General features: G+C 54.2%; 1 protein-coding gene across 1 annotated transcript in view; it reads right to left on the bottom strand.

Annotated features, from left to right (window-relative positions):
• Positions 1 to 15,522, bottom strand: part of SLC16A1 (solute carrier family 16 member 1) — a 201,069-nt gene that overhangs the window by 19,607 nt on the left and 165,940 nt on the right. The gene's annotated exons all lie outside the window — the stretch shown is intronic.

Raw genomic sequence — 15,522 nt, 5'->3', positions numbered from 1 at the left:
AGATGCTGGGATCATCTTTATCCTAAAGCTTTCTGGCAGAGCTGGGGACCCCTGAGGCAAGAGGCAAGGGTACTGGGACGGGCCACAGCAGTGGATGTACTTCTTGCTGTGTCCAGTTCTCCCATGGGATCTCCACTGTCCCAGAACACGCTGTTTTAATGACTCTATTCCTGTTCTTGGGGTGGGGAGGAAAAGGTGGGGGCTCAGCAAATAATTTAACCATATCCTGCACCAAATAATTTCATATGTCAATAACACTGGCTCATCTGCATTTCATTCTCCATTATATCCCTGCCCAGAGAGGCTGTTTCCTCCTGGTTTCAGCCTGCCTTGCATGATCCCTGGTTGTCAAGAGGTTGGTGGCATTCCTAGACATGTCTCTTGATCTCCAAACAGGCTTCAGCACCTCTCCCTCTCCACACAATGCATCTTTAAGATCAATTTCCACTGCTGATGGGTTTGTTGACTGGGCTGCTTCTGGAAGGATGCTACCTTCAGTGAGCTCAGGGTAGTATCACCATGGGGATGAGCCGGAGCTCTGGGCTGTGCTCCAGTTCTATTTCTCCTTTGCAGCATCTATAACAGCTGTTTTCTTGAGATATTGCACAAAGCCAGATTTCTCTCTGTAGCACTTGACATTTTTGGTCCTGCATCATGTCAGGGGAGCTTGGGGCACTCTTGTAGGTCTGAAGAGGAAGGGGAAGGACTGGAGGCAGCCTGAGAGCCAAGAAGTTTGACCAGCTGACCCTGACACCTTGTGAACATGTCTCTCAGTCCCTGGTCCCACCACCCAGTCACATAGGGTGAGTGCCCACAGCACTGGAGCATCTATTCCTGCTGCTTCTGGTGACTGCCAGCCTCAGGGCTCCCAGCTTGGGGGTGATCACTGGAGAGACCCACCTGGTGCTTTGGAACATGAATACATGGGATCCAGAGATGAAGAAGGAGGAGGCTGAAACAGAGGGTGAGCACTGGCCAGGGCGAGTGCCACAGGCCTGGGCATGAAACACCTCACTCCCGAACATGTTGTGGCCTCAGTTGCTCTCAGGCCACTCCTGCTTCTAAACAGGGCCACGCATGCCTGCCCCACGGCACGCTGTGGTTGTCTGGCCTGACACTCCCCTCCCAAGTCACAACATGGCTGGGATGGCCATTGGGACCTCCTGACCCCACTCAGTGAGAGCTGAGACAAGTGCATGCTGAAAACAGACAAAAACAAAAACCCCAGTATTTGTCCAGAGGGCTGCTCAGAATTGCTTTGGCCTTGATGAGCCTGGAAGATTATTTTCCTTAGGTATTTTTAAACTGGAGCCTGGCAAGTACCAGATGACTGGGATTTGCTGGCTTGAGCACCCAACCGATGGACAGCGTGGAGCCTGCTTCTGCCACTCTACATGGGAGCCCTGACTGTCAGTGTATCTGCACTGGGATAGCCAAGATGAGAAGCACTTAGGAAGGAAGGCACGTGTGGAGTGGGCCATGAGGGTCACCCCTGGACCATGTATACAGATTCTCAGGGCTGAGCACCTCTCCATCCTTGGGGAAGGCACTGAGCCCTGTCCCTCTGCCAGGCCAGCACCAGTGCAGACCCCCATGGTGCAGAGCCTGGGCTGCTGTGTATCTGGAAGACTGTCAGAGAACAAAGGCAGAAGCTGCAGTGAGGAAGGCAGGGACATGCTCCCATTCTCCTGCACCAGTAAGGGGAATGCAGAGCCCTCAGGTGAGCTCCTGGTGGTTCAGGTTGAGTTTCTGAGGAGAACCACCTCTGGAGTCACATTTGTGCCTGTGCAGTGAACATGACCCCACTCATGGGGCCAAGGGCAGGCAGAGGGGACAATAGTCTGTGTGACTGTCCCCTGGCATCCCTACCCAGGTGCCCCAAACTCTCTTGCCCCCATCAATGGCAGCAGCATGAGACCATTCAGCCCCATCCTCCAACCCCAACCCTCTCTGGGCTGGCTCAATATCTGAACATTCCCCCAAAACAGCCCCCCAGAGGCCATCAGTAATGAAAAGAGAGAGAAAGGTGGTACCTGCAGCACACTGCCAGCAATGCCCCAGCTGGTGCAGCTGGCTGTCTCTTCAAATGCCCAGCCCACAGCTCATCAGGCTACATGGAGGTGAGCAAGGGAGACAGGAGAGCCAACACTGGCGGTTTCTTCCTGGCTGAGTGTGTTACTGTTTCCATCTTCCCCTTGCTGGCAGGGCCCAGTGGCAGGACAAACCACAGTGTGCTCCCATCCCACACTGTGAGCACACAACCTATTGTGTGTGTGTGTGTAAATATGTATTTGTGCTGCTTGTTCCAAAACCTCTCTTGTTCTGTTCCCAAAGAGCCTGGACTGACAATGTCAGGAAAGCATCTGTCTCCCTGGCTTTGTTTGACCCTGCTTGTTTGGAGGAAAGATCCCCGGAGAGGAGCTCACTGCTGCTGCCCCGACACAGGCTTGCTGCAGATAGGGAGTGGGCCCCAGTTCTGAGCAGGGAGGACACCCTGCAGGCTCTGCTCCCTCCCAGGGCCCAACCCAGCATCGTTTCTGACCCTGGGCAAAAGTGAGCAAGGAGCAGTGCCCGTGGCTGGCTCGCTTGGAGACGGCTCTTTCTGAAGTGGGTCAGGTGCCCTCCCTGCACAAACAGAGGCCTAAGTCCAGCACCACCAAAGTACACAGACAATTGGAGGCAGCCCTTGCCCCAGAACAGCTTTTGGCAACTTTGCCTTTTGCTACCACAGAGATGGGATTTTATACCCTGCCAGCAGCAAAGCTCAGGTCAGGATGCAAGTGGCTTGTCCTTGGGAACCTGCTGCTTCACTGCCACGTTCACCACTTGTCAACACCCTCCTCTCATCTCATCTCATCTCATCTCATCTCATCTCATCTCATCTCATCTCATCTCATCTCATCCCACTAGGATGGTTTCCCCACTCTGCTCACCCACCCTACTTGCTCTGCCCATTCTGCAGGTCATCACAGAATCATAAAATCATAGAAACATTCAGGTTGGAAGAGACCTTACAGATAGTTTCATTCCACTTCCCACAACAGGCAGAGATGCCACAGAGTAGATCAGGTCCCACTCTTCTCTCTCTGAAATAGTGTTGTCCATAGTGGTGAGAAGAAAGAAGGTTGTTTTGGGGAAGGAAGTATATTTACAGGGCCCAAGTCCTGCCTTCCAAGTTAACATTACTGGAGATAAGATTTGGACACTGTGAAGTGTCCAGCAAAACTAGCTGTCATCAGCAAATTCAGTCCTGCCCTCTCCATGTGCTGTTTTGTGTTGGTTTCACATACACTCTGGTGACTGAGCTCTACAGGCAGAAGGAGTTAATAAAGCAATTTAATGAGTTTTTTATGCAAGCTAGAACTTCCTCTTCAATTGGGCACGTGCCCCATGAACTGATTTTTGACCCTCATGGCAGCACAACCACCCATGGCTTGACAGCTACACAGGCACAGGGTGGGTGCACCCTGCTGGCTCCAAAAACCATCAGAAGAAAACTGTTGCAACAACCCCAGTTACAAATCTCTGATCTTCCATAATCAAAGAATAGGGTTAAATGTGGCTAGTAAGCTCGTTCTAAATTGCCATTACTGCTCTAATAATAGCTGGTAAGCCAGTCTTTGTGGGACAACAAACATTTCTGTTATTCCCCAAGCCCAGCCTGGGGATAAATAAAGCCAGCTCTTGTTTTAAAGCAGGAGGTCATGCTTCATTTTAGGATAAAGGCACTGCGACCCTGTCCCTGGTTTACAGGCTTAAAGGAACAAAATTGGGTGACACAAAATGTCAAAGAAAATTAGAATTTTAGAGGAGGAGCAGCTACAGATAAGTCAGACAGACTGGCACGGAGCTCCCTCCACATGTGTGTTTAGCAGATAATTTGTTATCATCCCAGTTCAAAGTTAACCTGCTAGAAAGCTGCTGTGGGAGAGCTGGCTGATCTGCAGTGTTTCAGATTTCCATGTTTCAGTTGGGTGCAAACAAAAAACAACTCAAAAAGCTTGTTTTTGATTAAGCTTGTTGCTGCCGGGTACAAATACTTACTTTCTGGGTGGAAGTTCATTAGGGCACAAGCACCAAACATCATTAATCACACAGTGACCAGTGCCATGGCTTAGGTGGTGGCAGCTCTCAATGCTGCCCTGTGGTTTTCACTTTCCTGTCCTGAACTGGAGGGAGAGGGAGGAAGAGGAGGATGACAGAGTTTCCTTACCCCCTCTGTTTTTGGGGATTCAGGCACCAGCCCGGATGGGCTGAGGTCTCAGACCCCTGCACTGATGAGTCCCCATTTGGCTCCATATGTCCCAGTGCAGAGACACAAGGGCTCCTTCAGTTCCATTTTGTTGCTCCTGTGGCAGGAAGCTGCGGTCAAGGCTGTTTGCCTGCCCCGGCTCATCTGCTATTCTTACACACCTCGTGGGGGTGTGCTATGTTTTCATGTCTCAGAGGCGGGATTTGCCTCTGTTATGCTTTGGAAAAGCAGTCAGCTGTGGTGCAGGGAGCAGGAGGGAAGGCACGTGCTCTGGGCTCGCAGCAGATATCTGTCAGGGCTAGCAGCAGCTGCAGACCCTGCTTCCAGGTCTCCTGCATTATCCCAGCCCCCTTTTCTTTGTGAGATGCCCTGACAATGCTTCCAGGTCTCCTGCATTATCCGAGCCCCCTTTTCCTTGTGAGATGCCCTGACCATGCTCCCCTAGGATGCCTGGGGCTCAGGTCTCCCAGGATGGAGAATTTCCCTCTAAGTGTCTGAGCTCTGCCAGAACCAGCCCAGCACCTATGCTGCATTTCAAGCTGCATGGCCACTTCTTGCCTCTGCCCCAGAAGCCCATGCTGGGGGCAAGGACTGCCAGTGTTCCTCCTGCAGCCAAGGGCTCAGCTCTCTGCCACACAGCCACAGCATCCTGTCCCAGCCTCTTGTGTGTCTTGGAAAATGCCAAAAAATCCCAGCTGTCACCAACCACCTTTGACTAAATGGCCCCTCCTCCGCTGTCTGGTCTCAGATCAAGCCTCAGCAAACATACAGGCCAGGCAGGTCCTTGTGTGTCACCAGCCGTGGGCCCAGTAGGGCTCCACATGCACGTGGCTGTGTAGTGCCATAACGAGATTATACTGTGACATGATGGTTGTGAAATAATCCACAGTATCATTCAGTAAATCCCGCGATCCAATTACCTTTCCACATGACACCCTTTCCTGGGCATGGGGAGGCCAAGGGGCTGCAGCCCAGTGCCCTGCCCTTCCAATAGCCTCCTGCTCGGCTCCTCCACTCCCCTGCACCTCTCTGCCTCCTTGTCATTTAAGATTATCAAAGTTTGTGTTTCTCTGCAGGAGCCCCAAGCCTCTGCCAGGCTCTGCTGCCTTTTCACAGCCGCCTGTTCACCCCCCAGCACTGCAGTGACCCCCTTGCCCAGCCAGCCCCGGCTCCCTCACCACCCCAGCAGCACCGTCCTGGCTGAGCTGGTGCTCAGCTGGCTCAGGCAGTGACACCAGCCCGCCCAGGGTGGGGCGAAGGGCCAGTCTGGCTGGCCGCGAGTCCGCAGTATGCGGGAATGCTGAGCAGCAGCGTTCAACACACTGCGGTGTTGAACCCGGAGAGCTCCGTCGTGCGCTCTGCCTCCCACAGCAGTAGCGTTGTTTGCAAACATATTTTTTTTTTTCCAGGTCGTTTTCCTTGTCCTGGCAGAGCTGCTCCCAGGAGCCAGAAGATCCCTTTCTGTGAGAATAAAGCCCGGGGCACAGGTACAGCCGCACTCGGCGGCCCAGCAGCGGTGCCAAGGCACGCACGATGCCCCGCGGCCGGCTCGGCGCGCTCCGCTGCAGGCGCCGCGGTCGCTCCTGGCCCTGGCAGGTGTTCAGACACCAGCGCTGTTGCCAAGCCAGGCAGGGAGTGTGGCCAGCTGCAAATTTCGGCTTCGTTTTTGGAGCCTTTGAATCACTGGCCAGCCGCCAGGGTTGTTATTTATTAGTCTAAGTATTCTTTTCCCAAGTGAATTTCAAGCCGGCAGGAGAAGCCAGGCAGAGGAACTTGGCAGAGGGGCCTTCGGTATCCTCAGTGAGGGGGGGAGTGGGACTGAGGGCAGGATACTGTGGAGGGGTTCGCCCTGCCCAAGAGACCCCAGGCAGCAGGACAGCGGGCTGCATCAGTGCTGGCAGACCCTTCACACCAGGAAATCTTTAGTTTCACTTCCCTTGTGGGGGAATTCAGATGAAACTCCCTCTTATGGGGCAGAATCCATGGACCAGCCTGTTTGGAGCAGAGTCTGCACTTCCGTACACCCCTAATCCTGCATGGATCTTCGTGAGGTTTCAGAAGCTGTGACCCCAGGCATGGATCCCTGGGGTGACCAGGGGATTAATATCACCCATTTCTGTCTGAAGAAAACCAGAATCCCATCTGAGCCAGAGCTGAGGCCATGCTGAGGCTGGGGCTGTGTCCCATCTGGATACTGGAGCCCAGGAACCCTAACTCTGGCCCTGCTCTCTATCTACTGCAATGCTGTCCACCCACCCTCTGGCATGTTGGGCTGTGCTAAGCTGCAGCTTTGTGCTTGGCCAGCTTGCATTTGCTGAGCCCAGGGTGCAGGCAGCTCCCTGGGAAAGGCACCTGGCTCCCACACCCATTCATGTGAAGGTTTTGGAGAGCTCACAGGGGGCTCATACTCACTGGAGTGGCCCTGGGTGCCAGGGAGAGCCACCACAGCACCTGTGGGCTGCCCCAGTGGCAGCAGCCTGGCTTTCAAGGCTGTTTGAGAAGAGTCAGGAAACAAAACAAAACAGGGGCAATTGGAAGAGGAAGAAATTGGTTTTTTACTTTGGAAACCTGAGCCTCAGATCCACTGGCTTCTAGAGATGGGAAACAAAGACTTTGGGAGGGAAGGTCTGGCAGGTCCTTAGGAGAGCAGAGAGCCATGGGGCGGGGAGCCGTGGGACAGGGAGCTGTGGGGCAGGAAGCTGTGGGGCAGGGAGCCATGGGGCCAGGGATGAGACTGCAGCCCGAGGGAAGTGCCAGCAGGAGGGAGCCGGCCTGGATCTGGCAGGAGTGGCACATGGGCAATTAGAGCATGTCCTGTCATTCTCCTCGCACTTCCCATCTCCTCATCACCTTTCCAGCCATTGTTCAGCAGCCCTGGGGCACAGCATGGAGAGAGGCTGCCTTTTCTCCCTTTCTGCCCCTCCACCTCAGCTCCCACCTCACCACCTTGAAGGTGATGTCTGAGCCCTACCACCAGGCCACATGCCATAGCTCCTCAGGAACATGGGTCTGGGGCACCTCATGCTCTTGCCTGCCCCAACACCCCCCCACTGTGGGGAACAGCAGCTGGCTTATCCCAGGACAGTATGGCAGCAACCAGCAGCTCCCCAGGAGCTGCTCCATGGGCAGGATCCAGTTCCACACAGCCAGAGACACCCACAGCAGTTAGAGGGCCTCCCTCTCTGTTTAGATGGGTAAATCTTTCATGATCTCATCTCCAGGCAAAGCCATTTCTGTCATGTTGCTTCATTCTCCTAACATTACCATGGTGGATTGTGTAATGGTGGCCACTCTCTGGCCACCACAGCCACATCAACCTGTCTCTCCTAAAGGCAATCCCAGTCCACCTGATGGCACATTGAAAGGCTGTTTCTGCTGATAGAGTGGGGAAAAATGTCAGTGCCCACCCAGTCCATGGCACAGTGGCCTGCAGCTCTGTGCTTGGGGGACACTCCAGAGCCCTGGAGATCCCGCTTTGTGCAGAGACCCCACTGACATTTCCCAGCACAGAGCTGGCAGCCCATGAAGCCTCACAGATAGCACAAAGGGCACGTGGGAGCCCCCAGTGCCACAGCTGCAAGTCCAACACAAGCCTGAAAGATTAATGACCTTTTTCCAGTGTTTGCTTTAGGCAGACGCTCGTGCTCCAGGGCTTTGCTCAGATAACAGTCTGGTATGAGAAAAAGCTCCCCTGGTGAGGTACAATTTGGAGAACTTGAATGGGGGCTACAAAACTAGTTGCAAATAAAGAGATTAAGATCAGTATTTGTCCCTTTCTTTTCCTTTTTCCTTCCTAGTGGAGCAAAAATATTCCTGTTTATTGCTATAAACCCTTGGGGGCTGTGTGGTAAACTCCCAGTGGGAATTACTGTCTCAAGAGATCAGAGATCCCGAGAACATCCCCTTGCCAAATTTACAGTTATCATTAGTTCTAATTAGCTTTGTTTATCTTTTCCTGCAGTGGTATTTGGGGAACTAGCTCAGGTCAAACATGGGGCAGTTCCCTTATTCCCAGATATCCAAAATCTCCCTTCAGGCCACACAAAACTGTCACAGTGTGGACACCTTCCTCAGGCCTCTCCTGGAGCCTGGCTCTGGGCTCCTGCGTGTTTGCGAGGAGGAGTAAATGGCTGCTGGGAAAAGGCCAGGAGAGGAGGAGACCCTGTTATCCCACCCCCAGCATAGCTCCCGCAGCCCCCAGCCACCCCAGCCACTCGGTTGCAACGCCTGTGCACACACACTCTCCCTGCTCTATATTCTTCCTAAGAAAATAAAGCGTCACTGTCCTATTAATTATGTGAGTTCTGGAGCAATATTTTTCCCAGAGTCACCTACTGGTTCACATATTCGTTTTCCAGGCAGCTTAGCCAGTAGCCTGGCAACACGGTGACCTTATGCTCTGCTCAGCTTTGAGCATTTTATTAGCCACACTGGACTCTCTCCACCACTCCATATTGCAGAGCTCCTCATTAGTACAATTAATAAGCTGCTTCTGTCAATTCAATCAAATGCCAGGCTCAACAGCAGGAGAAAGCTTTGGCAGATCAAGTAGGGGAGATTCTGGGTAGCACTGGGAAATTGTAGGAAACCTTTCATCTCCCCCAAGGAGCTGAACAAGAATGGAATTGTGGGACTGGGATTCTCTCAGGTCATGTTTATTTATCGCTGGCTCATTAGTATAATAAATCAGGTCCCCTGTCACTTTGAATGAAGTCATAGGTTTGCTGGAAGGAACTTGGCAGAACACCTTGATATTATTAGCGATGGTGGAGACAAAGCCCCCTGAAAGGCGATGCCCTGGCAGGGGTGCACAGGCACCTCACACGCACCCACTCGGCCCCGCTCCCCACCAGGGACGGGCGCGGTCATGCCAGGGGACTGGGATTGTCTTGGGACACTCCACACAGCATGTCCCAGGTACTCAGTAGCCACAGGAATGGATGATTCTCCCTGCTTCTGTTCTTGCTTCAGGAGACATGCATGGTGGGAGACATCCCCATCCTGGCCGCACGTGTCGCCAGTGCAGAGCAGTGGGCAGACAGTGTGGGCGACATCCTGCACTGACAGTCACGTGGATCAGGCACATGTGACAGCATTTTGCCTTTCACACCTCTCTGTGTCCTGACAGACTTTGTCCTGTCTCTGATGTCGGTGTGCTCTTTGGATCCCGTGCTGGCTCCAGGAGCTACTGCCACAGCAGTGCTGGGAAGTGCTGCAGCTGCACAGCAGATGAGTGGCAGGTGAAGGCCTCGTGCTTCCACTGGTGCTCACTTGCTCTGTGGCTGTGGCTCCTGAGCCTGATCCCTGTGTCCTCTGAGTGGGACCTACCAGCAGCAAAGGACAAGGAGCTGGCTTTTGCATTTCACCTCCCCCTGAACTGGGCATGTCCAGTGGTCTACCAGAGATGCTGGAGAGGTCACAGTCTCCTTGCCTCAATCCAGCTTTTTTCCACACTAGAGAACAGATGTGCAGGTTGGTTCCTGCATTGCAAACGATGCTGAGTGACAACCAGGACAAGTCGTGATTGGTGTCATAGTCCAAGTGCCCCAACAGAGCAGCATCACAAGTGTATGTCCCAAAAACCTTCCTCAAATAAATTCCCCAGGAAATCCTTTGATCTGATCTGACAGTGAGAACATAAATTTAAATATAGCTTAAAGGTTGCAAAATAACTGTTCAGTTTTCTTGTTTAATATAACATGGTGTTTAGTCTCCCTGATGTGATAAATATTAAACTGTTCCTAATTTTCTTTTCATAGACTTTCTCTATGAAGACCTTCACCTTTAACTTTCACTGCAAGTCAATTCCATCATCTTTGAACTGGACCTGCACCACCCTTGAAATGCAGGGATTCCCAAGTCAGCTGTGTGCTGTTTGAGCATTCTCCATCCCACCCTGTCCCTAGACTGTAAGACCCTGGAAGGTTCCTGGGGTCATGCTCCCGCTCATTAGCTCTCTTGACTCCAGCTGACCTATAAATGTTGAAGGAAACAAAACAAACTGCTGGGAGGGAGAGGAAAGGCTGTAGGTGTTGGCCACATGTCAGTGGACCCAAGCCAGGCTCCAGCTGAAGATGCCATTGTGTCGCAGTGATTTCTCTGGAAAAACAGGCCTGGAGATCTCCTTACTGTTCCTGGGAAGCACTTGATGACTGGGAGGGTGTGGATTTGGGGCACCCGGAAGGCTGTGGGGGCGTTGGGGACTTTTGACAACATTGTGAATGTGAAGTCGTGTGAGCAGACACGACTGCAAACCTGCAGGACTGGACAAGGCACCAGCGATTGGCTCCAGCACACATGGCTGGAAGTGCCAAGGCTTGGCTCTGGTTCCCAGACAGACAGTGGGTGTCTGCAAAGACATGCAGGCGCTGCACTTGGAGAAGTCCAGGACACACACAGAGCAGCTCCTCAGCTGCTGCCCATCAGCTGCTGCAGAGTGGTGGTCCATTGACCACCAAACCCATGGACTGGGAGCCAGGAAGGAGATCGCGGCAGTGGAGGTGTCTCCTGTGTGTGCTCCAAGCAAGACCTGTGAGCCTTGGCCAGGCCCATGGCAGCTGCTCTTTGGGCTTTGCCATCCCTTTCAAGGGCAAAGTTCAAAGTTCAGTCCTGGTTTGTTGGCAGAGTGGATGTGGGAAGGTTAGTGTCCTGCTCCTGGAGCAGGTGCACAGCAGACTGCCGCATCCTGGGGGTGTCCGGGGGAGGCACAAGTGCCACCAGTCCCCTGGCACTCATCCCTTCCTCCTGGGAAGTGCAGTGGCCTGGATACTGGGGCCATGGGCAGACACAGCCAGGATGGCCCATTTGCATCCCACCCTTCAGGGCTCTGGGATGTGCAGACAACCCTGGGAATGGACTGGCAGATTCATGAACATCCCAAGAACCCAGCCAGAGCCCAGCCATCTCTCTGCCATGAGGAGGGTCTGTGAGTGATGGAGTCCTCCCCACAGTGCCAGCCCTCACCAAAGCTTCACAGGCAAATCACATACATCTATTTAAATGTCTGGCTTGAACTACCACCTGAGCATCTCATGCATTTCCAGACACTGCCCACACTCAGCATGGTACACGGAAAGCTGTCTGGGGACACAATGCTCTCCCTCTCCTGCACCACAGGGGAACCTCCTGCATCCGCCACCCCTGGACAGTCCGTAAATGCCCCCTCCCTCCTTATCTTTCCCTGAGCAGCAGGGGTCTTGGCATATCCTTAGCCCCTGTTTCCTCTTCCAGCTCCTGTTGATACAGTGGCCGTGGCAGAACAATAGGGCCAAGGGCAGCAGAGAGACAACCTGTCCATTCCTCTGGCTGTCCGCTCACTTTCCTGGGCACATCCGGGCCACAGGGACCTGCGGCACATCTGATGAGGTGGCAGCACCACCACCACCTGGGAGAAGCCAGAGCAGGGTGACCCCACAGGGGAGCCACAGCCTGGGCAGCCTGGCACTGCCCCACCCCAGCACCGCAGCGCTGGGAATCCCACAGCATGAGGCCACCCTGCACTGCCTGGATGATGGTGGAGATGTCTCAGTGAAGAAATGGATGCAGAGGTACCTCTGTGCTGATGAGGGCTGCAAGGGCAACAGGGGCAGATAGGAAACTGGCTGGTCAGGGATTTGGGGGAGAGAAAAGTTTTTATTGTGAGTTATTGACTGGGCTGGCACCCTCTGCCCTCCAGCAGTGTCATTGGCACAAAAAACGATATTAAAAAAACAGCTCGTTTCAGCCCGTGCTCATCAAGGCCAGCAGGCTTAAAAATTGCAGCTGCGAGGAGCAGGGAGGTAAGCTCACCCTTATCTGGAGGGTGTGTTGGTCAGGAAGAAAATTGTGTGCTCCTGAGGAGTGGCTGGACGCCCAGCCGGAGGCGCGGCAAATGCTGTTCAGCTAAGGTCAGAGTTCCGCTCCGACCCAGCCATCGACACTCCCGAGGGCGGCGTGGAGGGAGCAGACCTGAGGGGCTGGACCCCAGCTCCTCCTGGCGCTCCTCCGCACCTCTCAGCACCCTCCGGCACCCACAGCCGACAGCGGTTTGCTCAGCACCGCCCGCCCAGGCGCCTCTGCTGGGGCTCGTGTGCCATCCAGTGGCGAAGACTCAGCTCCAGCGCAATCTGAGCCTTCCCACGCTGCCGCTCAGCGCCGGGAAGGAGGGAACCATGCTGGGCTGGAGCCTGGGGAGCATCTCGCCGTGGAGGACCCACTGTGGAAGCTGCAGACAGCAATGGGGGTGCGCTGAGTCTCCATTGGCACCCAGCTGGGGAGGCATGCTCAGGCCAATGATGCTCCTGGCAGGGGCTGCTGTGGCAGGATCCCAGGCTTCCCCTCGGAATGCTCAGGGAAGCAGTCCAGGTGCTGGGACAGGAGAGTGCCCCAGGAGGATGAGCAGGGCTGGGATGCAGCAAAGCCTCCTGCACCTACCATAGGGATCCAGGATCGACCTGTGCTGGGGAGCAGGGAGACTCCTCATCTCAGGTAGATGTTCAAGGACTTCCATGGCAAGTCTCTGACCACTCCATCCATCTTGTCCCAGCCAGGGACAGGAAAGGGATGGAGTGCCTCCTCCATTTTAAACCACACGGACACTGATGGCTGGGCTGGAATTACCTCCAGTAGGGTCGTTTCAGCTGTACCCCCGGGCGTGCCACTGCTACCTGCTCTGCAAGGGCTTGTGCCCACTTTAGCACGATCGGCAGGACTGGGCTTTGAAACACCTGTGGGCAATCCTGGGCACACAGGAGGTGTTCTGTGTATAGCACAAGCCCTGCATGGGCAAATGGATTCCAGAGGCATCATCCCAGAGGACCTTCAGAGGGATGTCACGTCTAAATGGATACTGTGGACACCTGCACAGATCTTGGAGCTGTGCTGGACTGGGACTGGCAGAGGGAGCAGGAGAGAGAGTTTCAAGGAAATTGGCTGAGAAGGCAGGGCCCCCAGCAGTGGCAGTTGTAGCTTGATGAATCACAGCAAGCTCCTTTCTGCTCCAAGACATTAGGAGCAGCTCAGCAATTAAGACTGGCTTCTAATAATATGTAAATTTCTGCTGTCATGGCAATAATCTTAAAAATGCGAATTGCACTGGGAACTATTGTTGGAGAGACCTGTGGTGCTGCCCTAGACTTTGTCTGAGCAGATTCTTCTAATTGATCTCCCCTGAGCCTGTGGCCCTGGACAGCTGGGGACAGCACTGTCAGTGGCCACCCTGATGGAGGCAGCAGATTCCCACCTGGCATCTTCCCTGTCCTTGCTTGGCCCTTTTTGCACAGATCATAAATAATATCCTGAGTTGGAAGGGACCTTCAAGGATCATTGACTCTTACTCTTGGCCCTGAACAGGACCCCCCAAAATTCCACCCTCTGCCCGAGAGCCTTGTCCAAATACTCCTTGAGCTCTGGCAGCCTTGGGGCCATGACCATTCCCTGGAGAGCCTGTTCAGTGCCTGACCACCCTCTGGTAGAACCTTTTCCTAATATCCATTCTAACTGTCCCCTGACAAAGCTACAGAGATTCCCTTGGGTCCTGTCACTGGTCACAGAGAGCAGAGATTGGAGCTGCACCTCTGCTGGCCTCGGGATGAAGCTGCAGCAGATGCTAATGAGGTCTAACCTCAGGCTCTTCTCTGGGCTGAACCAACCAAGTGATCTCAGCCATTCCTCATGGCTCCTCCAGATCTTGCACCATCTTCATAGTCCTCCTTTGGACACTCTCTAACAGCTTTATATCCTTGCCTATGTGCCAGCAACAGCAGGCAGGGCAGTTCAGCCTCACTGCTCTGTGGGAATCTCCTTCCACCTGCTACCAGCATCCAATTCCAGTTTCTGCAGCCATCTGAAGCCGTGCCCTGAGCCAGTCTGAGAAGCAGGGACGTGTGTAGCTTCCTCCACCTTCCTCACACAGCCAGACCCACCTGCAGCAGAACCTGGCTGCTGTCCAGCCATGCTGTAGCCACCCAGGAGGCTGAGACCTCAGGGGTACTGCTAGCTCCAGCACCAGCTTGCCCTGCTCTGGGGCAGCACTGAGCTGCAGATCCTGACTCGAGGGCAGAGGGGATGTTTTCTCCGGAGCCTGCTGTGGATGGAGGCTCCAGCAGCCCCACACTGACTGGGCAGACTGGGTCTGCCATGGGCTGCAGGGTTGTGTTGGGGGGCACCATGCCTGTGCTGGGTCCACCCCGGGCCAGCTGTGGGGGGCAGTCATGCTCCAGGAGAGCTGAACACATGTCCCCTCTCAGATGGGGCCAGGACCACGAGGTGTCAGTGACTGAACAGTATGAACGATGCCCTGTGGGCACTGAGACCCATCAGACCCCTCAGACCTGCTGTAAGCTGCCACCATATCCTGGGTGCACCCACTGGGTTCCTATGGTCCTGCTCACCAGAGACCTGGGTCCAGAGAAGGGGAGTGAAGCTGCTGAAGGGACTGGAGCAAATGTCCAGTGAGGAGCAGCTGTGGAAGTTGGGGTTGTTTAGCCTAGAGAAAAGAATACTTGAGGAGGACCCTCTGTATAACTCCCTAAGATGAGGGTGTAACCACAGGCCAGGCTCTGCTTCCAGGGAACAAATGAAAGGACAAGAGGAAATGACCTCAAGCTATGCCAGAGGAGGTTTAGATGGGACATTAGGAAGAATTGCTTCACAGTAAAGGTGATTAGACATTGGAACAGGCTGCTCAGGGAGTCAGCATCCATGGAGGCATTTAAGGAACAAATGTGTCACTTAGTGCCATGGTCTAGTTGACAAGGTAGTATTCAGTCATAAACTTGACTCAATGATGTTGGAGGTCTTTTCCAACCTAAATAATTCAGTGACCTTGGCCAACCTGTAGGCCATGGCCATGGCAGTGGGATATAGGAGCAACCTGAGAGCCCCAGCAGGACATGAATGGGATGGAGGGGCTACACAGGGCATAAAGTGCTGGGCACACAGGCAGTGTTTGGGTCTGTGCCCAGGTGTTGGCAGCCAGGCTGGGCACAGCAATGCCCGGGTGTGATCCAGGTGAAGCCCAGCAGGTCTGTTGGCCCTCATGCCGGCTATGGGAGCACAGAGTCAGGCCATGGAGGCAGTGGAGCTGCAAAGCCTTCGGGACACCTGTGAGGATCTGTGAGGGGACACTTCAGCACAAGGACACTGCACCCACAGCCCAGGAACAGGGTGACACCCTGGCGGCAGCACCTGGTTCGTGGGGAGACAGAATCACAGAATGGGTCATTTTGGAAGGGACAACAGTGGGTCATCCGACCCCTCCCTGCAGACACCGACACCCACTGGCACCACAC

Source organism: Zosterops lateralis (genome assembly GCF_965231275.1).
Source record: "Zosterops lateralis genome assembly, chromosome: 26".
Taxonomy (NCBI): Eukaryota; Metazoa; Chordata; class Aves; order Passeriformes; family Zosteropidae; genus Zosterops; species Zosterops lateralis.
The sequence above is the reverse complement of the archived record's forward strand: the minus strand, read 5'-3'. Positions and strand labels throughout refer to the sequence as shown.